The following is a 22,918-nucleotide window of genomic DNA, read 5'->3' on the forward strand; positions in this document are numbered from 1 at the left end:
GCAAATATAATTCACAGTATAATTTAACAATGAATCATTTTTGAATCATTTTATTTGAGTACTAATAGCCCCACATGAGGAGGTGATAAGTTCCAGTCTTTCTAACTAAAGAGTTACCAATTCATTCTATCTTTCTTTAACTATCTAGAGAGCTATGCAGAACAGAACTGGTTGGCGTGATATTGATAAGATACATATTTATATTTGCTGTGTGAGGCAGAAATGATGTTAGGGCTGGGTTTGAGGATGGGGGATTGAATTGCATTTCTTTAAAGATTCTTTTAACAATTGAATTTCTTTAATAATTCTCCATTTTTTTTCCCTAATACTTAAAACAATAGAACTTTTGGTTGGACTTAGCACATGCTGCAGCAACCTCTGCATTAAATGACAGCACCACAGGAACATTAGTACTCTGTTTTGGTAGAAATGCATGAATGAAACAAACCCCCAATTCACAGTATGTGAATATGAGGGAAGAAATCTAGCTAAGTCAGGGGAGAATGTTTTTGAAGCAGGAAGTGCTTTAATACCAGATGCAAGTGATCTCCCTCAATAGAGCTCACTACTGCAAGACTAAAGAATGGATAAGAGATAGAATTCAGTCAGGGCTGAGTCATAGTGGTAGGAATATTTTATATGTGTTTCTGATCAAAATAAATTTCACTTAAAAAGGTAAAGAAAAATTATTTTGTTATGCAAAATCAGAGTCTATTTTTCAAAATATTTTTTCAGCATTTCTTAGGTAGTTCTGAGAAAGAATATCTTCCTTCAACTTTTTAAGCTCCATGGAGTGTAATGAATGCCCAACATGAACAGAGGATGGTTTAGAAGAAAGTGTTTTCACCACTGAGAAGATACTATGGAACTTTATAATGTTAATATCACTCTCAGAATAGATCATGGTTTAAGCGGAGTATGCTTTTACCCAGACTATCATCTCATCAAAATGCCAAGAGGCCAGACTTTCAAAAGTCTGGAAGGCACATGAAAGTCCAGTAGGATAAGATGTTCAGTTACCAAAAAGAGAATTGTTTATGTTCCACCTGATTACAGCTGAGATTGCTGTTAGAGAGTTCTGTCTGAATGCCTAAAACAAATCTTGTCACCTCTCCTCCACACTTTCTTTGTAGCTAAAAAAATAAATAAATTACCAGATTACATATCTCATTATATGTTACCTACCTCTCTAGCAACAAAAGAAGTTTCTTCTTTCCCAACGAAAAGGGGAGGGAACTTTAATCTTTCTTACTATTGCTATAGTACCTTGCCTGGCTGTACAGGTTTGCAAAAATTGTTGTAGTTCAGATGATCTACGCTCAACAAATATTAACAAGTAACTACCACCTCATTTCTAGTGATAGCTATCCCAGAAGAATGTTAAAACATTGACATGGAAAATCTTGAATGATTTTACTTTCTCTTGATTTGTAGCACAATATCAGATGTTTAAAGTGCTTTATGTTGACCATCATTCTCTTTCAGGAACAGTACAATCGCTACTTCACAATCACTACTGCCACAATTCCCAGTACTATCTCCTTCTCTCTCTTTCAAATTGAAGAGTGAATCTGTTTTGCCTTTTAAAACAAAAATGACTATTGACAGAGCACTCTCCCATATTGTTCTCTGACAAAAGCTGGATGAGCAGGTTTTTCAGTTTCTAGGGGAAGATACAGCTGAAAAGAGTCATAAAGTGCATATCCAAGTGTAACAGTAATTGCCCAAAGCAAGGTAGAGAGCTGTTTTGAGTAACTGCCCACGCATGCCATTTGCTCTCCAATATAACTATTCCTTGTCTCTCTTACACAGGCCAAAGAAATCCAAATCCATTTCATAGAGTATCCCCTCACATTGTTTTACCAGATTACAGACACTTTTGTTTAAATGTCAATTAATGTTGCAGATAAATATAAATAACTTTCAGTCCCTGAGACAGTAAGATTTGTGCAATGTCACTGACCTCTTTTTAGAGACTCTAAGAGTAGTGATGGTGGGTGATGAAACAGCAACAGAAAGATAAGTGGCTTAAAACAGAACTTTGGTAGAAAGTGTGGAAATAAGTATGGAACATGATACTAGGAATTCATTCAAGTAATCAAAGAAAGACAAACATTTTAGCTCAGGAGATAAGGGCCTTGCTTACAGTTTCATTCATCAACAGAAAATAATCTCTCTTCAGGGTAAGCTAGTGCAGTGTTTAAGCATGAAACTTTTAAAACTTGTGAAAACTTCTTATTGTTTTTGTCTAGATTGCAATCAATGCTACAGACTGCAATGCAACCTATATATTTTTGAGCTTCTTTGGATGCAACAAGCAGTTTGGTTATGGTAACACATGATACAGCAAGATATAATATCCTCTAAGTTCCATGTTGATAAAATCTAATTATGCTTTATTTATCTATTTATCTATTTATTTATTTATTTATTTATTTTTCCCAACTCCCTCTGGGAAAGCAATGTATTACAGGAGAATGGCTTGGGTTGGACAGGATATTTAAGATCACCTACTTTCAGCACCCCTGCCATGTGCAGGGATGTCACCCACTAGACCAGGCTGCCCAAAACCCCATCCAGCTTGGCCTTGATCACCTCCAGGGAAGGAGCATCCACTGCTTCTCTGGGTGACCTATTCCACTGCCTCACCACCCTCATAGGAATTTCTTCTTAATGTCTAATCTTAACCTACTCTCTTTTAGTTTATAACCATTGCCCTATTGCTACATCCCCTGAAAAAGAGTACCTCCCTATCTTTCCTGTAGACCCCCTTTAGGTACAGGAAGGGTGCTGTAAGGTCTCCTTAGCCTTCTCTTCTCCAAGCTGAACAATCCCAGTTCTCTCAGCCTGTCTTCATAGGAGAGCTGTTCCAGCCCCTTGATCATTTTTGTGGGCCTTCTCTGGACTTGTTCTAATACATCCATATCTTTGTCAATGACATAAACAATGGGATTGAGCGCACCCTCGGCAAGTTTGCAGATGACACCAAGCTAAGTGTTGCATTTGATACACCACTCATATAGAAGGAAAGGATGCCATCCAAAGAGACCTGGACAACCTACAAAAGTGGGACCATGTAAACATTATGAGGTTCAACAAGGCCAAGTGCAAGTTGCTGCACCTGTGTCAGGGCAATCCCAGACGTGAGTATAGACTGGGAGAAGAACTCACTACAGAGGAAGACTAGGGGATTATGGTGGACAAAATGTTTGACATTGAAGGGAGAATGTTTGACATTGAAGGGAGAATGTTTGACATTGAAGGGAGTGGCGCGGCAGTTAGCGCGGCAGTTCGCGCAGGCAGGGCGAGCAGGAAGGGCGGAGTGCTACCCGCGCCCACACGAACACCTGTTAACGACAGTCGTTAGCTAGGTGATAATGGTCTCCACCAGGCACGGAGCGCTCTGCAGGAGGTCGGTACATACCCAGACCGCGTACCCGCTAAAGAATGCAGCGGTTCAGGTCACGGGATGCAGGGAGTGTCAGAGCCTGTTCCTGCCATCGGCAGGAGGCAAAGACGCTGCGTGTGTGAGGTGTGAGCAAGTGGATGACCTGATCCGCATGGTGGCGGAGCTCAAGGAGGAGGTAGAGAGGTTGAGGGCCATCAGGGAGTGTGAGCGGGAGATAGACTGGTGGAATAACTCCCTGCAGGGCCTCAAGGAGAGGTACTGGGGTGAGACACCCCAAACGGGGGTGGACCCCCTGCCCTGTCGCCGTCGGGCAGAGGGAGGGGATCTGGGAGTTGAGGAGGAGTGGAGACAGGTCCCTGCTCGACATCGCAGGCGATGCCCTCCTCTTCCGACCCCACCCTCCCAGGTGCCCTTACGAAACAGGTTTGAGGCCCTGGAGAATGAGAGATCAACAGCAACTGAGGAAGAGGTAGAAAGTGTTCCCAGGAGGATTCCTAGGACGAGGAGGTCGACTCCACGCATCAGGACTGCCTCCACCAAGAACGAAAGAAGGGTGATTGTTGTGGGAGACTCTGTCCTTAGGGGAACAGAGGGTCCTATTTGTCGGCCTGACCCTACCCGTAGGGAAGTCTGCTGCCTCCCTGGGGCCAGGGTCAGGGACGTTGCCAAGAAAGTCAAGCGCCTGGTACGGCCCACTGACTACTACCCGCTACTGGTCTTTCAGGCTGGTAGCGATGAAGTAGCAAAGAGAAGTCCGAAGGCGATCAAAAGAGACTTTAGGGATTTGGGGCGACAACTTAGAGGTTCGGGCACGCAGGTTGTGTTTGCCTCTGTCCTTCCGACAGGGGGGATCGAAGCAGAAAGGTGCGCTGCTCGCGTAAACTCGTGGCTTCGAGACTGGTGTGACCGGCACAACTTTGGGTTCTTTGACCACGGGAAGGTCTATGCTACACCGGGCCTGATGGCACCGGATGGGATGGGCCTCTCTCGGAGAGGGGTAAGGATCTTTGGTCAGGAGTTGGCAGGGCTGATAGATAGGGCTTTAAACTAGAGTCGAAGGGGGAAGGGGCTAAAACCAGGCACGCCGGTGAAGACCTAAGGGATGGTACGCTAGAATCAGAGGGGCTGTGTGCCAGTGAGGTCCTTCGGTTAGATCCACAAGGTGCTGAGTGTAAGGAGACGCACCTGAAGTGCTTCTACACGAACGCACGCAGTATGAGGAATAAAATGGATGAGCTAGAAGTCCTGGCCCAGTCCCGCAACTACGACATCATCGGCATAAGCGAAACCTGGTGGGATGAGTCTTGTGACTGGGGTGTTGCGATAGACGGTTACAGGCTCTTCAGGAGGGACAGGCAGGGTAGGCGAGGTGGTGGGGTGGCGATGTATGTGAAGCAGGGGCTGGACTGTGTGGAACTCCAGGTCGGCGATGGCAAAGTTGAGAGCCTCTGGGTAAGGATCAAGGGACGAACGAATAAAGGGGATGTCGTTGTGGGAGTCTATTACAGACCGCCTGGCCAGGACGATAGCGCCGATAACTTATTCTTTACAGAACTAAGAGAGGCCTCGAGATTAACTCCCCTTGTCCTTATGGGGGACTTCAACTTGCCAGACGTTAACTGGGAGTGCCACACGGCTGACACGAGCAAGTCCAGGAGGTTCATGAAGCACCTAGATGATAACTTCTTGGTGGAGGTGCTAACGGAGCCAACTAGGAAAGGTGCCCTCCTAGACCTGTTGCTAGAAAACAGAGAGGGTCTGGTGGGAGATGTGGTGATTGGTGGCCGCCTCGGTCATAGTGACCATGAAGTGGTTGAGTTCAAAATTTACGGTGACAGAAGGAAAAGTGCCACCAAAACCTCATCCCTAGGTATGGGGAAGGCGGACTTCAGGCTGCTCGGGGAACTAGTCAGCAAGGTCCCCTGGGAAGCTGCTCTTGAAGGCCTTGATGTCCACCAGTGCTGGTCACTCTTTAAGCGATGCCTCCTAGAAGCACAAGATCAAGCAATTCCTAAATATCGCAAGTCAGGCAGGTGTGGCAGGAGGCCGGCGTGGCTGACCAGGAACATTCTTATGGAGATTAGGCGGAAACAGAGAGTGTTTCGATACTGGAAGGAGGGCCAGGTGACATGGAAAGAATACAGGGATGCTGTTCGTGTCTGTAGGAAGAAAATTCGTGTGGCTAAAGCACACCTAGAGTTGAAGCTGGCTGTGTCTGTGAGAGAAAATAAAAAGGGTTTTTTTAGATATGTGAATGGAAAAAGGAGAACTAAAGAATACATAGGGCCGCTCCTTGACAGGGAAGGTCTTCTCACAGACGATGACATAGGCAAAGCAGAGACGCTTAACGCCTTCTTTGCCTCTGTCTTCAATGCCGATGATGGGCTTCGGGACCCAGGGTGCCCCGAGCTGGAGGACCGGGACGGTGGGGATGACAAACTCCCAACCGACCCTGAACGTGTGCGGGATTTGCTACTCCACCTGGATCCCTACAAGTCCATGGGTCCAGATGGGATTCATCCCCGGGTGCTGAAGGAGCTGGCGGACGTCATCGCGGAACCTCTCTCAATTATTTTTCAACGATCCTGGGAGTCTGGAGAGGTCCCGGTAGACTGGAAGCTGGCAAATGTTGTGCCGATTTTCAAGAAGGGTCAGAAAGAAGACCCTAGCAATTACAGGCCTGTCAGTCTCACGTCAGTGCCTGTTAAAATCATGGAGAAGATGGTTCTCGAACGTATTGAGGCGCACCTGGGGGACAATGCAGTCATTGGTCCCAGCCAGCATGGGTTTGTGAAGGGTAGGTCCTGCCTAACTAACCTGATTTCCTTTTATGATAAGATCACCCGTATGGTGGACCAAGGGAAACCAGCTGATGTGATTTTTTTGGACTTCAGCAAGGCTTTTGACACAGTTTCCCATAGGATCCTACTGGACAAAATGTCCACCATACAGCTAAATAAAAACATCATACGATGGGTGAGCAATTGGCTAACGGGCAGGGCCCAAAGGGTTATGGTAAATGGGGCTGCGTCAGGCTGGCGGGCGGTCACCAGTGGGGTCCCTCAAGGCTCCATTTTAGGGCCAGTACTTTTCAATATCTTTATAAGCGATCTGGATGTAGGAATAGAAGGCATTTTGAGCAAGTTTGCTGATGACACCAAACTTGGAGGAGTTGTGGACTCTGTTGAGGGTGGAAAGGCCTTGCAGAGGGATCTGGATAGGTTGGAGAGCTGGGCGATCGCCAACCACATGAAGTTCAATAAGAGCAAGTGCCGGGTCCTGCACCTGGGACGGGGAAACCCTGGCTGCACGTACAGACTGGGCGATGAGACACTGGAGAGCAGCCTAGAAGAGAGGGATCTGGGGGTCGTGGTAGACAGCAAGTTGAATATGAGCCAGCAGTGTGCCCTGGCAGCCAGGAGGGCCAACCGTGTCCTGGGGTGCATCAAGCACGGCATTGCTAGTAGGTCAAGGGAGGTGATTGTCCCGCTCTACTCTGCGCTGGTGCAGCCTCACCTCGAGTACTGTGTGCAGTTCTGGGCACCACAGTATAAAAAGGACATGAAACTGTTGGAGAGTGTCCAGAGGAGGGCTACGAAGATGGTGAAAGGCCTGGAGGGGAAGACGTACGAGGAACGGCTGAGGGCACTGGGCCTGTTCAGCCTGGAGAAGAGGAGGCTGAGGGGAGACCTCATCGCAGTCTACAACTTCCTCGTAAGGGGGTGTCGAGAGGCAGGAGACCTTTTCTCCATTAACACCAGCGACAGGACCCGCGGGAACGGAGTTAAGCTGAGGCAGGGGAAGTTTAGGCTGGACATCAGGAAGGGGTTCTTCACAGAGAGAGTGGTTGCACACTGGAACAGGCTCCCCAGGGAAGTGGTCACTGCACCGAGCCTGTCTGAATTTAAGAAGAGATTGGACTGTGCACTTAGTCACATGGTCTGAACTTTTGGGTAGACCTGTGCAGTGTCAAGAGTTGGACTTGATGATCCTTAAGGGTCCCTTCCAACTCAGGATATTCTATGATTCTATGATTCTATGACATGAGCTGGCAGTGTGCATTTGCAATCCAGAAGGCCAACTGTGTCCTAGGCTGCATCAACAGAAGAGTGGCCAGCAGGTGGAGGGAAGTGACTGTCCCCCTTTGCTCTGCTCTTGTGAGGCCCCACCTGGAGTGCTGCATCCAGGTCTGGGGCTCCCAGCATAAGAAGGAGGTGGATCTGTTAGAACAGGTCCAGAGCAGGGTCATGAAGGTGATCAGAGGGCTGATCATCTATCAGCTGATCTACCCTATGAAGACAGAAGACAGACTGAGAGAGCTTGGGATGTTCAGCCTAGAGAAGACCCTGGGGAGACCACATTGCAGCTTTTCAATACCTAAGGGATCGTATAAAAATGCTGGAGAGCAACCTAAAATAAGGGAGATTTAGAGTAGATGTTAGGAGGAAAATCACCCAGAGGGTGGTGAGGCACTGGAACAGGTTGCCCAGAGAAGCTGTGGATGCCCCATCCCTGGAGGTTTTCAAGGCTGGGCTGGATGGGGCTTTTGGCAACCTGGCCTAGTGGAAGGTGTCCCTGTCCATGGCAGGGGGTTTGGAACCACATTGTCTTTAAGGTCTCTTCCAACCCAAGCTGTTCTATGTTTCATGAACAATACAGATTAATGTTTGCATGTGCTTCTCATGTTGAAATATATATCTGAAACAAGCCAGGAAAGGGCGCATGTTTAAACATATAATTTCATAAACAGTTTTTATTTTATATATATATATATATATATATATATATTTCATGACAATTGTATTCTTTAGAATGAAATTACTCAAGTTATCTTTTTTTGCCTATTTTGAAATTCTTATTTACTCCTGAATTGTTATCCACTCAAGAGATGGATATTGTTTTCTAATAAACTGTCCTCTACATTAAAATAATCGCTTAAGCAGCATTTAAAATGTACTGTTGTTATTGCAGATTATGGTCCACAGCTGAGTATAAAAAACAAAGCACTTTCAAACTCCTCCACCCCAAACTGTCATAAATTCATATTTTTATATGTCATTGCCGAATTGCCTGTACGTGAAAAAATAAAACAAATCCAAACATGATAAAAACATCACTGAAAATGCAGACATTTTAAACTCCATTTTAAATGAACCAACAGAACTGAATAGTCATTTACACTCAGTGTAGGTAATTTAGGGAAATATTCCCTAAAACATAAATGGAAGGAGGTCTTATGTCTTATATTGGTAACACGAGTCTGAGGTTATAAATACTCTGATAAAACTGTAACATTTATAGTTTTAGAAAAGAAAGCAGAGGTTCCTAAATTTCCTGTTCCATAATGGATACTGGGGATATGAAGCTGGACAGGCCTCTGAAATAGATTATCACAGATGGCACATTTAATCAGTTTTGATGCAAAGTTTCTTACTTTTGGCACTTACTTTGGTTCTAAGGGATTTGTCCTTGCAAGTGCAAACAAACTCTGGGGTTCTGGATGGAACAAAGACTCCTCTAAACCCAGGAAGCATATCCTTCCACAAGCCATCTTGTCTGGAGACAGAATGGAAAAAAATTGTGTATCATCAAGACTGTAAATTCTAATCTGCCCTATTTTAAAGCTTTATAAGTGCAGTAATTTAAAGGACTGTTGCTTATTGCAACAAATATAAGGTAGTACAGAGGGAAAAGGAAAAAACTTTGCTGGAAACCTATTACTCTGCTCAGCAAATTTCCATCTCCAAAAGCATGATGAGATTTGATAAAGGGAGGAGAAAAGGGCAGACATGAATGTTGCAGTAATGAGGAGTACACTTTTCAGTGTTTACATAGCCTAAATCACCCTTGGGAGACCTTTCATAATTTCTTAAACATGGGCACTTATCTCAAACATGTCTTGAGTCTATGAAACAATAAGGTATCATTTACTTAAATGGACAGCAACTAAACTTACTATCAACTAATTAGCTCACCAAGTTTTCCTTTTAGTTAGAGATAGATAATTTCAAGAATAAAGTAACAAATATTACCAATGAAAATAAAAATGTTGCAACAAAAGATCAGCCCTTCAGTGAAACAACAGGGAGCTGAATGGCTATGATTGTATCTGGTGCATGTTTGCCTGACAGAAAACAATACAACATATGATAAATGCATAATCATTACATAAGAAAACCTAAATTTTCAGAAATGGCACAGATACATTTTCCTTTGGTCCATTATGTGGTACCTATAATTCATTTTACTTACCACAGAAATTACCTGGAAAAAACGTACTCATATAATTTGTTTGACACAACAGCAACATCAAAGGATCACCGTGCCCCAGTTCTTCACCTGCCTCTAAGGGAACTGAAATTATACTCTCCCTTTCACCAGCAGTAATTTTTGCTGCAATGACAAGGAAACTATTTTTTTTGGTCTTGACTTTCTTTTTTTGTTTGTTTTGATTTTTTTTTTATGAAGACTGAGTTTTTATTACAACTGTTATCGCTGTTGCAAGTATGCCTTTGCTCCATGTACAATAATGCTCAATGTTTATTCTTATGCGATAAAATCCAAACAGGTAATTGCTACCGATTCCCTCTCCCACCACAACCATCAGTCATCAAACTGGATACACACTTTAATGTTAGGCCCCTTCTGTCTTGACAAACACCATCAGCTTTGCTCACACCAAAAACACAGGATAGTTGAGCTTGCTTAAACATGGGACATTAAAACTCAGCCCCCACACATGAAGGTGCATATATTGTAGTCCCCCTACTCCCAGCAGCATTGTCTTAGACATTATGGCGAAAATAAAATCCCTTGTTTTGCACACAAAAGCACAGAGAAACAGATCTGTTCTGTAAATAGCTCAAATTTTACATTAATTTAGAGTAGAAGCCATCGTTGACAAGTTTTAACCATGAAATCAGTGTGATGTTTGATATCGGAAACCCACATAGCTTACAGAATATAGACTTTTAGACTATTATTTTCACATTTATGAAAGGTGAAATTTTGCATGTTTTCAGGAAGGCAGATGACTACTTTGGAAGCATTACAAACATGAAAAATGATTGCATTCACTTTGAAATATTTTGGGAGATGTAAGGAGAAAGAAATATAAAGCAAAGGACACTTTGGCAGTGGCCTTGGTGCTGTACCTGGAACATGATGTTGCATGCAACATCAACTTTTACAGGTTCCAACAGAATTTTACTGACCTGTAAGAATAGAAGTAGTGGATGCAAAGATAAAACAAGGTATTGTGGAATAAGAAACACAGCCTTTGCATCAATAAATCATGCTTTATCATGCAGCGTGTGTTCTTTGAAGGGGTCTTTGACCACATGGATAAGGAAGATCCATCCATTCACTCTACTGAATTTCTACTCAGACTTCTAAAATTATTCTGAAAATGTTCCTCATGAAAGAGGCGTAGGATAAAATGAAAGAACCTTGAACAGATATAATATTTGTTAAAACAATTAACAACCAAGCAACAACAAAAAACAACACAAGGAAAGTTTCCAGATTGGAAAGAATTCATCTGTGAAATCAAAGACCTTTCCAAGTATGATTCTCTTAAACTTCTCCATAAATCTGGAAAAAGAGGTTTGTAGTGAACTTACCTAAACTTTGCTGATGATGCTGAGTTTCTCTGGGCAATAAATATGAGGGCAAGCTGCAGAAAGATCTTACCAGATTGAGCAGTAGTAAAATGATAGATGAAATGCAGTGTGTATTCATAAAAAGTAACACAAGTGGGTAAAAAGAAAAGAAAACAACACCTACATTTACTGATGAAAAGATGGCCTCTGAGCTAATTATAAATTAAGAACTTGTTGCTATTATAGACCTTTCCAGGAAAATGTCCAGTAAGTGACCAACAATATTAAGGATTATCAGGGAAAAATTGAAGATCAAGAGAAAACATCATGAGGTCACTAAAAATAAACGTCCCACCTTAATCTAGTACACTGCATGTAGCTTTGCACTGCCATATTGGAATGGTATGGTCAGAACTAGAAAAGAGCAGTGAAGGTGATCAGTATTCTGGAGAGGTTTCTAAAGAAGAAATTATTAAATAGGCTGGGCTGGCATTTGTCAATCTAGAAAACTGACTCTTGAAGGGGGCTATGACAGATGCCTTTGGAACGATGGCATACAGATTGTGAAAATGGTTCGGTTCTTCATGTTCTGATACAGACTGAGAGGGCCGTCAAATGAAGCTGTCCAAGCACAGGTTGTGAAGAAAGAGAAGGAGGTGGCTCTTCATGTAAAACCTTATTAAAATGTGGTCATCCTTGCCATCCTGTGCATGTTACAGTCTACATGGTTCAAACAGAAAAATGAAAACATGCATAGATGAAAACTCGGGATTTCATAGACTTCCACTTCTGTCGAATGTAGTCTTTGTCCAGGGAACCAGTCTAAATCAAATGGTTAGAAGCTGAGGGAATATTATGGAAAGCGTCATTGTGAACTTTCTACTTTTTTACATGCTTTCGTAGGCTTCCATTTTGGGTCATTGTTGGAGACAGGATATTGATATAGGTGCACTGGGCTGAGTAATTTTCATGAAAAGAAAATTAAAGATTTGATACAAACCAATGGCAAGCCTGGATTTGATGCACACTGTCAATTATATGCACCCATATACCTTTTTAGAAATTACTATCATTATTCCAACACTTGCTGGACTGCTTAGGCAGAACATTTTCAAAAACTGGACAGAGTTTTGAAGGGTGCGAAGGTATCTAGCTGGCTAAACCATTCCATCTGCAGGATATCTGAAATGCAGATCTGATCTGCAAATATTTATATCCTTCTTTATGTCTTTTGGGAAATCCAAAGAGATCTTTAATAATTTGTTAGATGCATCCAGTTTATAAAATAGATTTTATCTCATGGTATTAACAATGATGATTATTCTTGAATTTTCTGAAACAGGGATTGCAATTTCTTTACAGCCTGGGGATGAGCTTATCACAGGCACTCAGAAACTAACAAAATAACAATTATGTCCCTTATGCATGATCAAATATCTTCCCAAGAATGCCTTTAGCCTTGAGCAAAAAAATATCACAGATTCAATATATTATTTTTCCAACACCAGTAGAACACTGTAGGGTTCTACCAACCTACATCATCTCATTAAGGACTGAATTTAAATAATGGCCATGTACAAATCTGGGACTGGAATAACCAACCAAAAAACCAACCAACAAAACAACAAAAACCCTTCTGTTCTGTTTATCTATCTTAGTTTTAAACTCTTCGCTGGAACTCCAAGGTTGCAATTATATTTTCATACTTCCTTAACTTGACTCACCAAATTTTGATGTGTAAGTTGAGAAGTCAGTCTCCACAGGCTCTCTCTGCAGTCAGCAGAGAAAAGAAGGCAAGTGGTTCAGATCAAGAGCACAACCTTAGTGTTTGAACAATTTCCTAGTATTCAGGCTCTGAAATGAAGACTAAAGAAGTCTTCATTTGAAAGATTCCATCCTATGATCTAGGATACTCCCTGACATTCAGTGCTACTGATGGGAACACTGCTCACCAACACCTTTGGGCCACGTAAATGTGTCATCATAACCACCAGATATTCCAGGCACTAACCATAATGCTATGTCATGCTTTACAGACATACTTTTAAGTCCCATTAGACACAGGTACTTGATGTTTTTTTTCTCACAGCTTTCACTTGGCACAGGACTCTCAAAGAGGAAATGAAAACAACAGCAACAACAAAACAAAACAAAAAGAAAAACAAAAAAACAAACAAAAAATCGACAAAAAAACAAAACCAAAAACACCGCAACCTTTCATTTAGAGTAGTTAGCTGTTTTCTGTAGAAAGAAGAAACTCAGCTTCAGTTTATTCATTCTAAGTCATTTTCACTGCTGTAAGAGCCTTTTGTTAGCTGACTGAATCGTGGCTCAAAAAGAAAATTCAGTGTGAATTTTCTGTAGAGAATCTTTATCATTTGTTTTCCTCAGCAAGATTCTATCTTAATCTATAGGTCAGCAACTACAAAATAATTGTTTTCTATCCATTCATTTAGAATTTTGGATGGCACCCTTATTGTGATAGAATGCACATTTTCCAGTATGAATAGAGGGTTTTGTTAACATTTTATAAAATAATTCTGGAACCAGCTGCTCCATAAATAATATCAAATCATCTTCACTATCTGAAAGAACAAGTAATCTAATATTAGTCTTGTGGCTTCATCACTAAGAATTTTATTCACATTTGAAAGACTATGAGCAGTTTCAGATAAAAAGTCTATTTCTAAACCTACTCTTTTATAGTGTTTCCAGCTTCAAAGGTTTGGTGTACATTACATCTGTCCAAGTTTCCACATTTGATACATGTATTCTTGCAAAATCCATTTACCATTCAAAGCTGTTATGGTAAAATGTGTACATTGAAATGTTCTGCTAATCAATTTCATAAATAAATTATTGAAATGGCTCTTTATAATAAAGACTTCAATCACAAGTGAAATATCTAAATGGTCACAGAAAAAAAAATAAATTGTTTTATAGTTGTTTTACCCTCACTCTACAAGATGTCATTCCGTATGTTTCGGCTAGATATTGTTTCTCTCATCAATCTTTAGTCTGTTAGAGGCCAAAGTCTAGGTAAAACATCTGAACAAATGACCAAATCTTCACTAGTATTCAAAAGTAATGAATATCACAGTGAAGTTACTTCAAGATAAAGATTCAAGAAGAGCATTGCACTTGCTCACTTGCTGTGACATAACATTTGCCTGTCGGGAAAGGCAAAAAAAAATATAAATATATATATATTTTTTTCTGTTTGTTTAATGAAATACTTCCCAAAGTATTACTAGCTCTTTGTTAAGAACAATAACCTTTTCCCTGAGATCAATGACATTGTTTTAATGTAGAACAGCTTATTGTTTGTTTTGTTTTTCTTACTCTTGACAATGAAATCCATGATAGCAGTGTAACTGCTTCAATGCGAAGTATAAACAACTTCTAGACATAAAATATTACTGCAACTATCATTTAAAAAATTATCTGTAAATGTGCCAAGAACCATAATCATAGTTCTTGGTCTGAATACAGTATAAATCCATCATGCTGCAATGGGTATCTTAAACACAAAATTATTAAGTGAGAGAATGTACATCAGCAACAATTAGGTCACAAAGTTACCATGGAGAACTTTATGTCAGTCTTCATGTTTTGGACAGTTATTTCCATTTCTCTCTCTCTTCTCTTGTTTCTTACAGTCATGAAAGAGGAAACAAGGAACAGTTTATAATAATTGCTTTACAGAATATTTGCGAGTGATGATATGGAAGAATCTCTGTAACGTCTGTAACTATGTTTTGGTTAGAAGCAGAGGAAAAAAAAAAGGAGATATTTAGGTCAAAAATGCATTAATCAAGATACTGAGGCTTGAAATGAGAGAAGACAGGACAGGCAAAAATGTACAAAATGACACCATGATTTGTAATCATTCTCTCTCTTACAGTAGCTTTCTTTTTTAATTGGGCTTTCTACTGGGCTTGGAAATGTTTACTGTTGTATTTGTGCAAATCACAAGTCCATCCTCAATGGACCATTAAGTATCATAGTAACAACATATGACAGAGTAATTTAGCTGACCTGAAAACTTACAGGATGGGTGACTGCAGTATATGAATTGCACAATGCATATTTACAACAGCTCTAGAGAATTCATAGAAAGTGCGAGAAAGAAATACAAGAGTACCTTTTTATTTTTATTTTTTCCTGTACTATAAATAGCAGTAACATGAAACATTTTCTGTAAAGCCATTTGGCAGCTGTATAACCGTACTCCAAACCTGTGCTATCGTACTCAAAACTGCACTTTCATTTATACATAATTGTTTGTTGTTACCTTGTTTCCTTCTCAATGTCTTTCTTCTCCTAACCAAATTTATCTCTACAGCTAGATGACTCAGCTACTTCACTGAAAAAAACTGTGTCCCTGCTGTGCCATCTTGTCCTGTAAAAATAAACTATGAAATAAATAATTATTTTTAATATAAAGTTTCTTGAAGTAGGAGATTTCTTACTGGACTAATATTTTCCTCTCTTTTAGCATGAAGATATGTGATGCTTCTTACAACCCCCCTCTTGTCACCCCCAAATTTCTATCTTTCAAATTACATTGAGAATTTCCCTGTGGTTGCTAACAAGGTTGATCACAAGCCAGAATCTTATTCTTTGCATGCAGGAATGTGGATTAGTTCAGTCTGCCTACGCAGGCAAGCACTGTTCAGGGCTTTCACATAATCTCCTGTGACGTGAATGAAGAAATATACTAAATAAGCTGTGAAGAATGATTGAATCACTACAGTTGAATGATCAAATGGCAGCACAGAACTGCCATAGAAGCTCAGGCCCCTAGTGAGACATTGCAGTTTTACTGAATCAGTTACTTTGGCTTTCAGGATTCTCTCTCTCTCTCTCTCTCTCTTTCTCTCATTTATTATTATGAATTATTATTATTATTTTTAGCACAGTTAATAAGTAGGAACTGATCTCAGCTAAAGATATTAAAAAAATACTTGTTTGTTTGTTTGTTGTCCTTTTCATCAAATTAATTGTTTCGACAACAGTTACTAACAGTTCGCCTTAGAACATATTTCAAAATGCATAAGAAAACTGTATAATTTTCTTTTAGTCTATTGGGTTAACTGCTTGCAAAGCCGTTTTAAAATTTCACATTGCCACAGAACAAACAATAATCTGTTGCTTAATATTAGCATAGAATTTAAGTACTTGAAAGTGCTTCTAGACAAAGAACTCAAGATACTAAAACAAAGTCCATTTAATTCCAAATGCTGAAATTTTGCATAAGGGTATAACAGTAGCTAAATGACCAACCCAAACTTCCAAAATAAATGTGAGTGTTGAAATGTTGAGAATCTGGTCTAGTATCTCTTGATAAATCATTGGGTATTGAAGCCTTTACCTCAAAATCTTGCTATGCAAAATGGAAGTAACTCACAAGCTTTAATCCCTCTTTAAAAATAATGACTAACTTATATTTACAATCATCTTGGAGATGTAGCCTAAAGGATCTAATTTCATTTGATATAAGCAATTTTTCTCCCAGATATTGTTTTTATTTTATTTTTTTTCATTTTTTCTCCCATCTCCAGATTGTTATAAATACATTTACAAGCTCTTCACTGCATTATTTCAAGTTGGTATACTCAGTCAGTAAATAAATCTCTCCCTTATGGAATTTCTTCTGAACATTAGTTAAAATATAATAATAATAATAAAAAAAAGTGTTTCTCATCTAGGAACATCAGATATGCAAACATATTATAATGTATTTAATGCTCAAGACATGCATGGAAAGAACATTTTAAAGCCATTTTAAAAAGATATATCTGTGATTTTTCCTTGAAGAGCCAGTAACTAGGAAAACTTCATGCTTTAGAACATCTGATTTTAAATGATCCAATAAACCTCCTTCACCATCAGATTTTGGTTACAATGAGTTAAACCTTAATTATGTAATGAAACTCAGTTCAATTTGAAACAGTGAAGATATATACTGCAACACAGAAGTCTGAATGGAAAGTCTTCATATCTGAAAGTCTTTAAATGTGATCATGTTATTAGGTGCGCAATGTCAATGGAATCTGACAGGGACTAGACTGGTTCAAGGAGACCAGTATGAAGATAAATTTATATCATCAGATCCTAGCTTCTGTTGCAAATGGGCATGACAGGTCCTATCTACTTTGCTGCTGATTGAGAGCTCATGAACTCTGCTAAATTTAATTTCTATTCCCATTTGACAACAGCCAGGAAACCACCCTGTCAGGCAGCTTTTAACAGCCATTACCTTCTGCCTTTCTAAAAGTCATTCTAGATTTTAATTAATTTTACAAAGCTATTTCAGGAAACCTTCAGGATTGAATACACTGTGTGTTTTTGAAAAAAAAAACACCTGAATTACATATGACAGTTTAGTGGCATAGGAAAAGGGAATTTATGCTAACAAAGGAAATCAGTTGTACCCCTATGTTTTTGCAGGAGATGACTCAGAGAGGAAATTAGAAAGTAAATTTCTAGGAGGACTAAGCCCCAGATTTGACCTTTTTTGTGTTCCTGGTTACATTTGTTATTATTACCAGAAGTGGTGCCTCCATCTAGCCTGAATACCTGGGAGGTTTTCCTCCCATGCAAAGCATGACATGGCAGGCAGGGTCACTCTTAGGTCTCACAGCAGAGTGTAGGGACACAGCTGGGTTACCTTCACGTATCTAAGAAATGCAATAGCATTTCTAAAGCTTCTTACTTTTAAGCCACCACAGCCACCTTAAAGTTTCAGTGTTTGTTCCTCAGTATGAATAGCTTTTGCTCAGCTTTTCCTTTGGCAATAGACTGTTACTGAATACAAGCCAAAGGGTGCAGTATTTTTAATTCAGTTGGTTTATGTAAACAACAGAGATAATGTAAAATGAAGGATCTTTAGAATACATGAATACCACTTAGAATACTATGTTACTTCAAGACCTCTCTGAGTTTATCTCCAGAATAAACTTTTTAAGTATGATGTTGTAAACGTGAATGCTCTCAGTGCTTTCTCTCTCAATCTCTGCTTGTTTCAAATGAAGCTTTATCCAAGTGCAGGTACTAACGCCCAATATTATTCCTTGCGTATCTCTGAAATGTTATTGACCTTGGTAGTATATGCAAAGAAACCCATAAAAACATGATAATAACATCTACCAAAGAGACAAAAAGAAAGCAAATTAATGTTTAGGATTTTATCACAAATACATTTAAAAAGATTAATAATAAAAAAAAAGAAACAAAACTTATGTAGATTTAATACCTTTTAAAAGAGGAAATGTATGTAATTGTTAAGCCAGAAGAATGGAACTAACGCAATCTGGGTTAATAGCTTATTTCTGATTTTACATGACTGTATAAATTACTTCTCATCTTTCTGCTCCATTTTTGCCCTCTAGAAAATGGGATGACAATCACTTTTTGAAAACAAAACAAACAACAACAACAAAAAAACACAAACAACACACACACACACAAACATACATGCAAAAAAAACCAACAAACACACAAAAAACCATACCGCCACCACTGAAAAATAAAAATAACAAATCCCCAAAACACAGAATTATTGAGCCATAACTCTACAGGATGAAAAAGCATGCACGGCCTTAAAATAAAAAATATTACTTCACAAGATGTTCTTAAACTCTTTTCTTTCTTTTTGAACAGGAATTTGAGAACGCTCTCCTACACTATAACCTTGAGAATCTTATAAGAAGAGACCTTGCTAACGTGCACATTATTATTTTTATGATTAATCTAAACCTATTTATATTCCTGGAGTTTATCAGGGCAAAGAAATTAGCTTTGCAACATAAGCCTATTTACATAAAATAATATAGTCTTTATCGATCAGACTTGTAGTTTTGCTCAGTTTGTGGATTCCACAATAGAAATTGGTGTAGCACATACTGAGATATAAATGTAGACTCAGGTGAACAGCTCAGACTCTTTATATTGGTGATGTGAGTTAACTGCAACTTCACAGTAACAACAGTAACACACGAATGTCTGTAGCGGAATAGTAATCACAAATGGTGGGTGCTAACTGCATAGCTATTTTCCATTAATTTTGCAACATACTTAGTGTCATCATTTAAGGTGGCGCCTGTAGCTGTTTTTGCTGAAAAGTACACTTAGAGCTACCTGCAGGATTTTCTTTTTTCCTTATTCTGCATTTTGTGAAGTTTTATGTTCTTGAATAAAGTTGCTTCTTAATTCTATTTATCTTTGTTTTAATTCGTAATAGTGTCCAGAGCTCTGGTTTGCAGATGGCATTAACACAGCTGTTATACACACACAGCGTCTCAATTTTGATATCTAAGTGTCAACAACTGCTCTTGAACTATTAAGAAATACACGAACAATCCTGTTTTCCAAGTAAGAAGGAAGGCCAAATGACTCAACTCTGAGTCCTACCATGACTTATTATAAGGGAATTTCTGGCTTAGCCTGTCAAGCAGACTGACTTGTAACTCTCAATTTTTTGAATTATTTTCACTATTATTTTCCCCGCTTCTCATCTATACTAAGAACCTAGCCATTTACATTAAATGACCATCCTGGTAGGTATACAGGTTCACATGGTACACTTCATATATATTCCTAGCCAGTGTTGTGAGACAGGAGTCTGATATATTTTAATTTTGTTCTGTATTACTGCTGGAATCACATATTTTATTTTCACTTTAAAAAAGGATTTTTAAACCACTTAAATAGAGGGTTTCACTTGCCTGTCCTCCTCTTCTTTTATTTTCTTCTTGAAGACTATAGGTCTAAATTCACCTAATGTTTGTACTGAAAAAGCCTGGCTCAGGACTTGATGCTGCACACTGTAAAATGGAAAGTAAGTTATTATCTATAAAGATTCATCTGGCCATGTCAAGAGATCCTTAATCTGTAGCTGAATTACTCGAAACCTCTAATGGAATGTGACTGAATTATACTTTGTAGTATATTATTTTTTTCCTAAAATATATATTTAGGGACTATATTCAAATAACATTTTAATATGCCTTCATGCATTATATTCAGAGAACTCTTGCATCAGCTCAACCTTATTCCCTAAGTGGATCTCCTTCTCCATGGAAATACGTTTTCCCCTTAGCTACACAACATGGAAGGTAGGGAAAAATACCACTCCACTTTGTGGCCGGAAAATTGGATGTATTTCTGTGCAGGGAAAACAAAACAAAACAAACAAACAAAAAAAGATACTGTGATAACATTATAGTGCAGCTCTTGGCTTATCTCTTGACCAATATTTTGATCTATTACATACAAATCAACTCCATTTTTCATGACTTATCATGACTTTTCATGACTTTTAAGAAAAAAAATCCTACTTCTACAAACAGAACCCAGTTCACCTTGTTGAGAACAATCAACAGCTATGCTGTAGAAATGGTAAACAATCTCATGCAAAGTATGGTTAAGAACAATCTCTTCAGTTGTCCATTTCACATAACAGTGTGAGCAAAGGTTTTGGGCTTTCCAGAAAGATGCTAATATGCCAGATCAAGTCCAGCTGACAGTTACCAGGGCAGCTGGGGGGTTGGAGAATGTAACATACAAACAGACTGAAGGAACTGATTTCTTCAGTCTTGAGAAGGGAAGGCTATGGATGAATATTTCAGTATTCAAACAGTAATGGGAAGTTGTAGAGAAGACAAAGCCAGCCACTCTTCAGTGGTACTCAATGAAAAGTTGCAAACAAGTTTTGACAAAAGATATTCCAATTTTTCAGGAGTAAAATATTCACTGTGGACATGGCTGGTCACAGGTTGTCCAGAAAGGCCACAGAACCTCCATCCTTGGAGATTTTCAAAACCTACTTAGAGAAATACCTGAGCAACCTGCTTAAGCTTGGAAGTTGTCTCTGTGAGGCTGACCTTGCTTTGTGGACCAGATGACCTCGAGAGATCTGCTCCTACCAAACTTGTTCTGTGGTTTTATGAATATAAAATCAGGATTGGACCCAGTTGACACAACATCAGAAGCCATAAGGTCATACATACTCTACACAGTTTAAAATGAAGAATCCCAACATTTTTCTTCTGCAACCAAATATCTGCAAAACTTTGTGACAAAACATGTGTCTCATCCCCCCTCTAGTGGCAGGTACACATAGGACAACTCACTGTTAAAGCCAGTTTGTAAACTAGTGGCAGATACCTGAGGAGTGGAAGACACGTGGATATCAGTACGTTCTGATATCATGGAATTGCTGGGGTTTGCTTTCAACTCGTTTTGAAAAACAAACAAACAAAAACTGAGAAAAAGGCACATTACATATATTCCTATCATTTAAAATCTCCCAATGTCCCTGAAGCCACGTTAAGTATGCTTTTTTTTTTTTTTTTTTCTGACATCGAGCTATTTTTCTTCAAATTTCAAATGCTATTTGCACATTCTATATTTATGTATATATGTAAATGCACACACATATATATGATTATCTCTCAGTGTATGTGCATCATTTTAGTGGTTGTATATACATTTACATTTATGTGTACATTTTCTTAGTGGACTAAGTTAATAAAGCATTTCCAAGAGCTATTTATTCAGACAAGGCTGCCTAAAGTCATCTTTTACATCTATAAATCAATAAAATTGTCTAAGCTTGAAAAATACATATGTATTACAATTACCAATTATGAATTATGTCAAAGAAGTTAATGTATTCAGATCAAAGTATATCAAATGTGGTGTAATGTACTGCAACTTAAAAAGAAAAAAAAAATCTTAAAAAGAAAATATAAAGAAAAATAAAAAAAATCACATTAAATTCTGCTTACAAAAAGTAAGAATACTATACATACATTTACTTACACAGCTAGCATGCACTATGTACGTCAAATAGTCAAGGAAATATAGAAACATATGATGGTAATTGTGGCAATATGATTCATAAAACCAGGAAAAATAGAGAAGTCAAAGTGAGACCTTTTAAATAGTCTCCAGAAAAAAAAAATAAATAAAAATAAAAATGCATGTTTAGCTACTGGTTGGAAAGAAGTGAACTTTGACATACATGAGGCACCCTGAGAATATTTTCAAAGTATTTTAATGAACTAAATAATTAAATTTCATAGAAAATGACATTACTGAGGCAAAGTTGCAAGAAGTGAACATTTTAACCATAGTTTCAGCTATGGTAAGAGACAATCAACATTCTCAAACTGCTTGACCTCTAATTGTCAATGGCACCAAAACCATGTTAGTTTGCTATAGACAGACAATATTTGATGAATATCGAAGAGGCACCTGAACAGCAACAGTAAGACAGCACCTACCATAAAGGATATCAGATAGCCAGTTCCTCCCTTGATAAGCCAGACAAGCTTTTGTACAGCTCTCCTGTACATCTAAAGTGATATACAGCCTACAGCTATCAGAAATAAATAGCACATGCAGAAGCTTAACAAGAATTTCCACATGGGTTTCCTAACCACATTCTTGTGTATTCACAACTGGAGAATTTTAATTTAGATACCAGTCTGTCAAATGGTTCTACATGTGATATTAGTTTTAATCATCCAGATATCTAACAACTTCAGTGTGGCAAATCACCTGCTTAAAGTTAATGCATGCCAGCTACGTGCAGAGTTGGGCATTTGTTAACACAGAGAGACAACCTGTCATAATCAAGGGGATAGAAAACACTTGTTGCCAGAGCACAGAATGAAAAAAGCATCTTCAACAACCTGCCAGTGCCGATAGTCCTATTATCCTACCTCCGACAGCTTCTATTAATGTTTAGTAGTACTAAAAAATGTACCAGGCATTACACAGAAAATAGTGAATGCTGCAACCAGTGTCCAGAAGTTTTATCAATTCAAGTTAAAACTCATACTACAGATAATGGCATTACATCAATAGGGTGAAAAAAAGTCTGCAGGTGGATACAATT

At 39.0% G+C, this 22,918-nt stretch overlaps 1 protein-coding gene across 9 annotated transcripts in view; it reads right to left on the reverse strand.

Moving 5' to 3' along the window:
• The window catches only part of DLGAP1 (DLG associated protein 1), a 419,465-nt gene that overhangs the window by 270,706 nt on the left and 125,841 nt on the right, over positions 1-22,918 (reverse strand). The window contains exon 3 of one of the 9 annotated variants that reach the window (XM_068671531.1): positions 8,857-8,965. The exons of the other annotated variants lie outside the window; for them this stretch is intronic. The gene's annotated coding sequence lies outside the window, so the exon portion shown is untranslated. The remainder of the gene's footprint in view (positions 1-8,856; positions 8,966-22,918) is intronic. 9 annotated transcript variants of the gene reach the window in all.

The sequence above is a fragment of the Anas acuta genome, chromosome 2 (assembly GCF_963932015.1).
Source record: "Anas acuta chromosome 2, bAnaAcu1.1, whole genome shotgun sequence".
NCBI classification, from domain to species: Eukaryota; Metazoa; Chordata; class Aves; order Anseriformes; family Anatidae; genus Anas; species Anas acuta.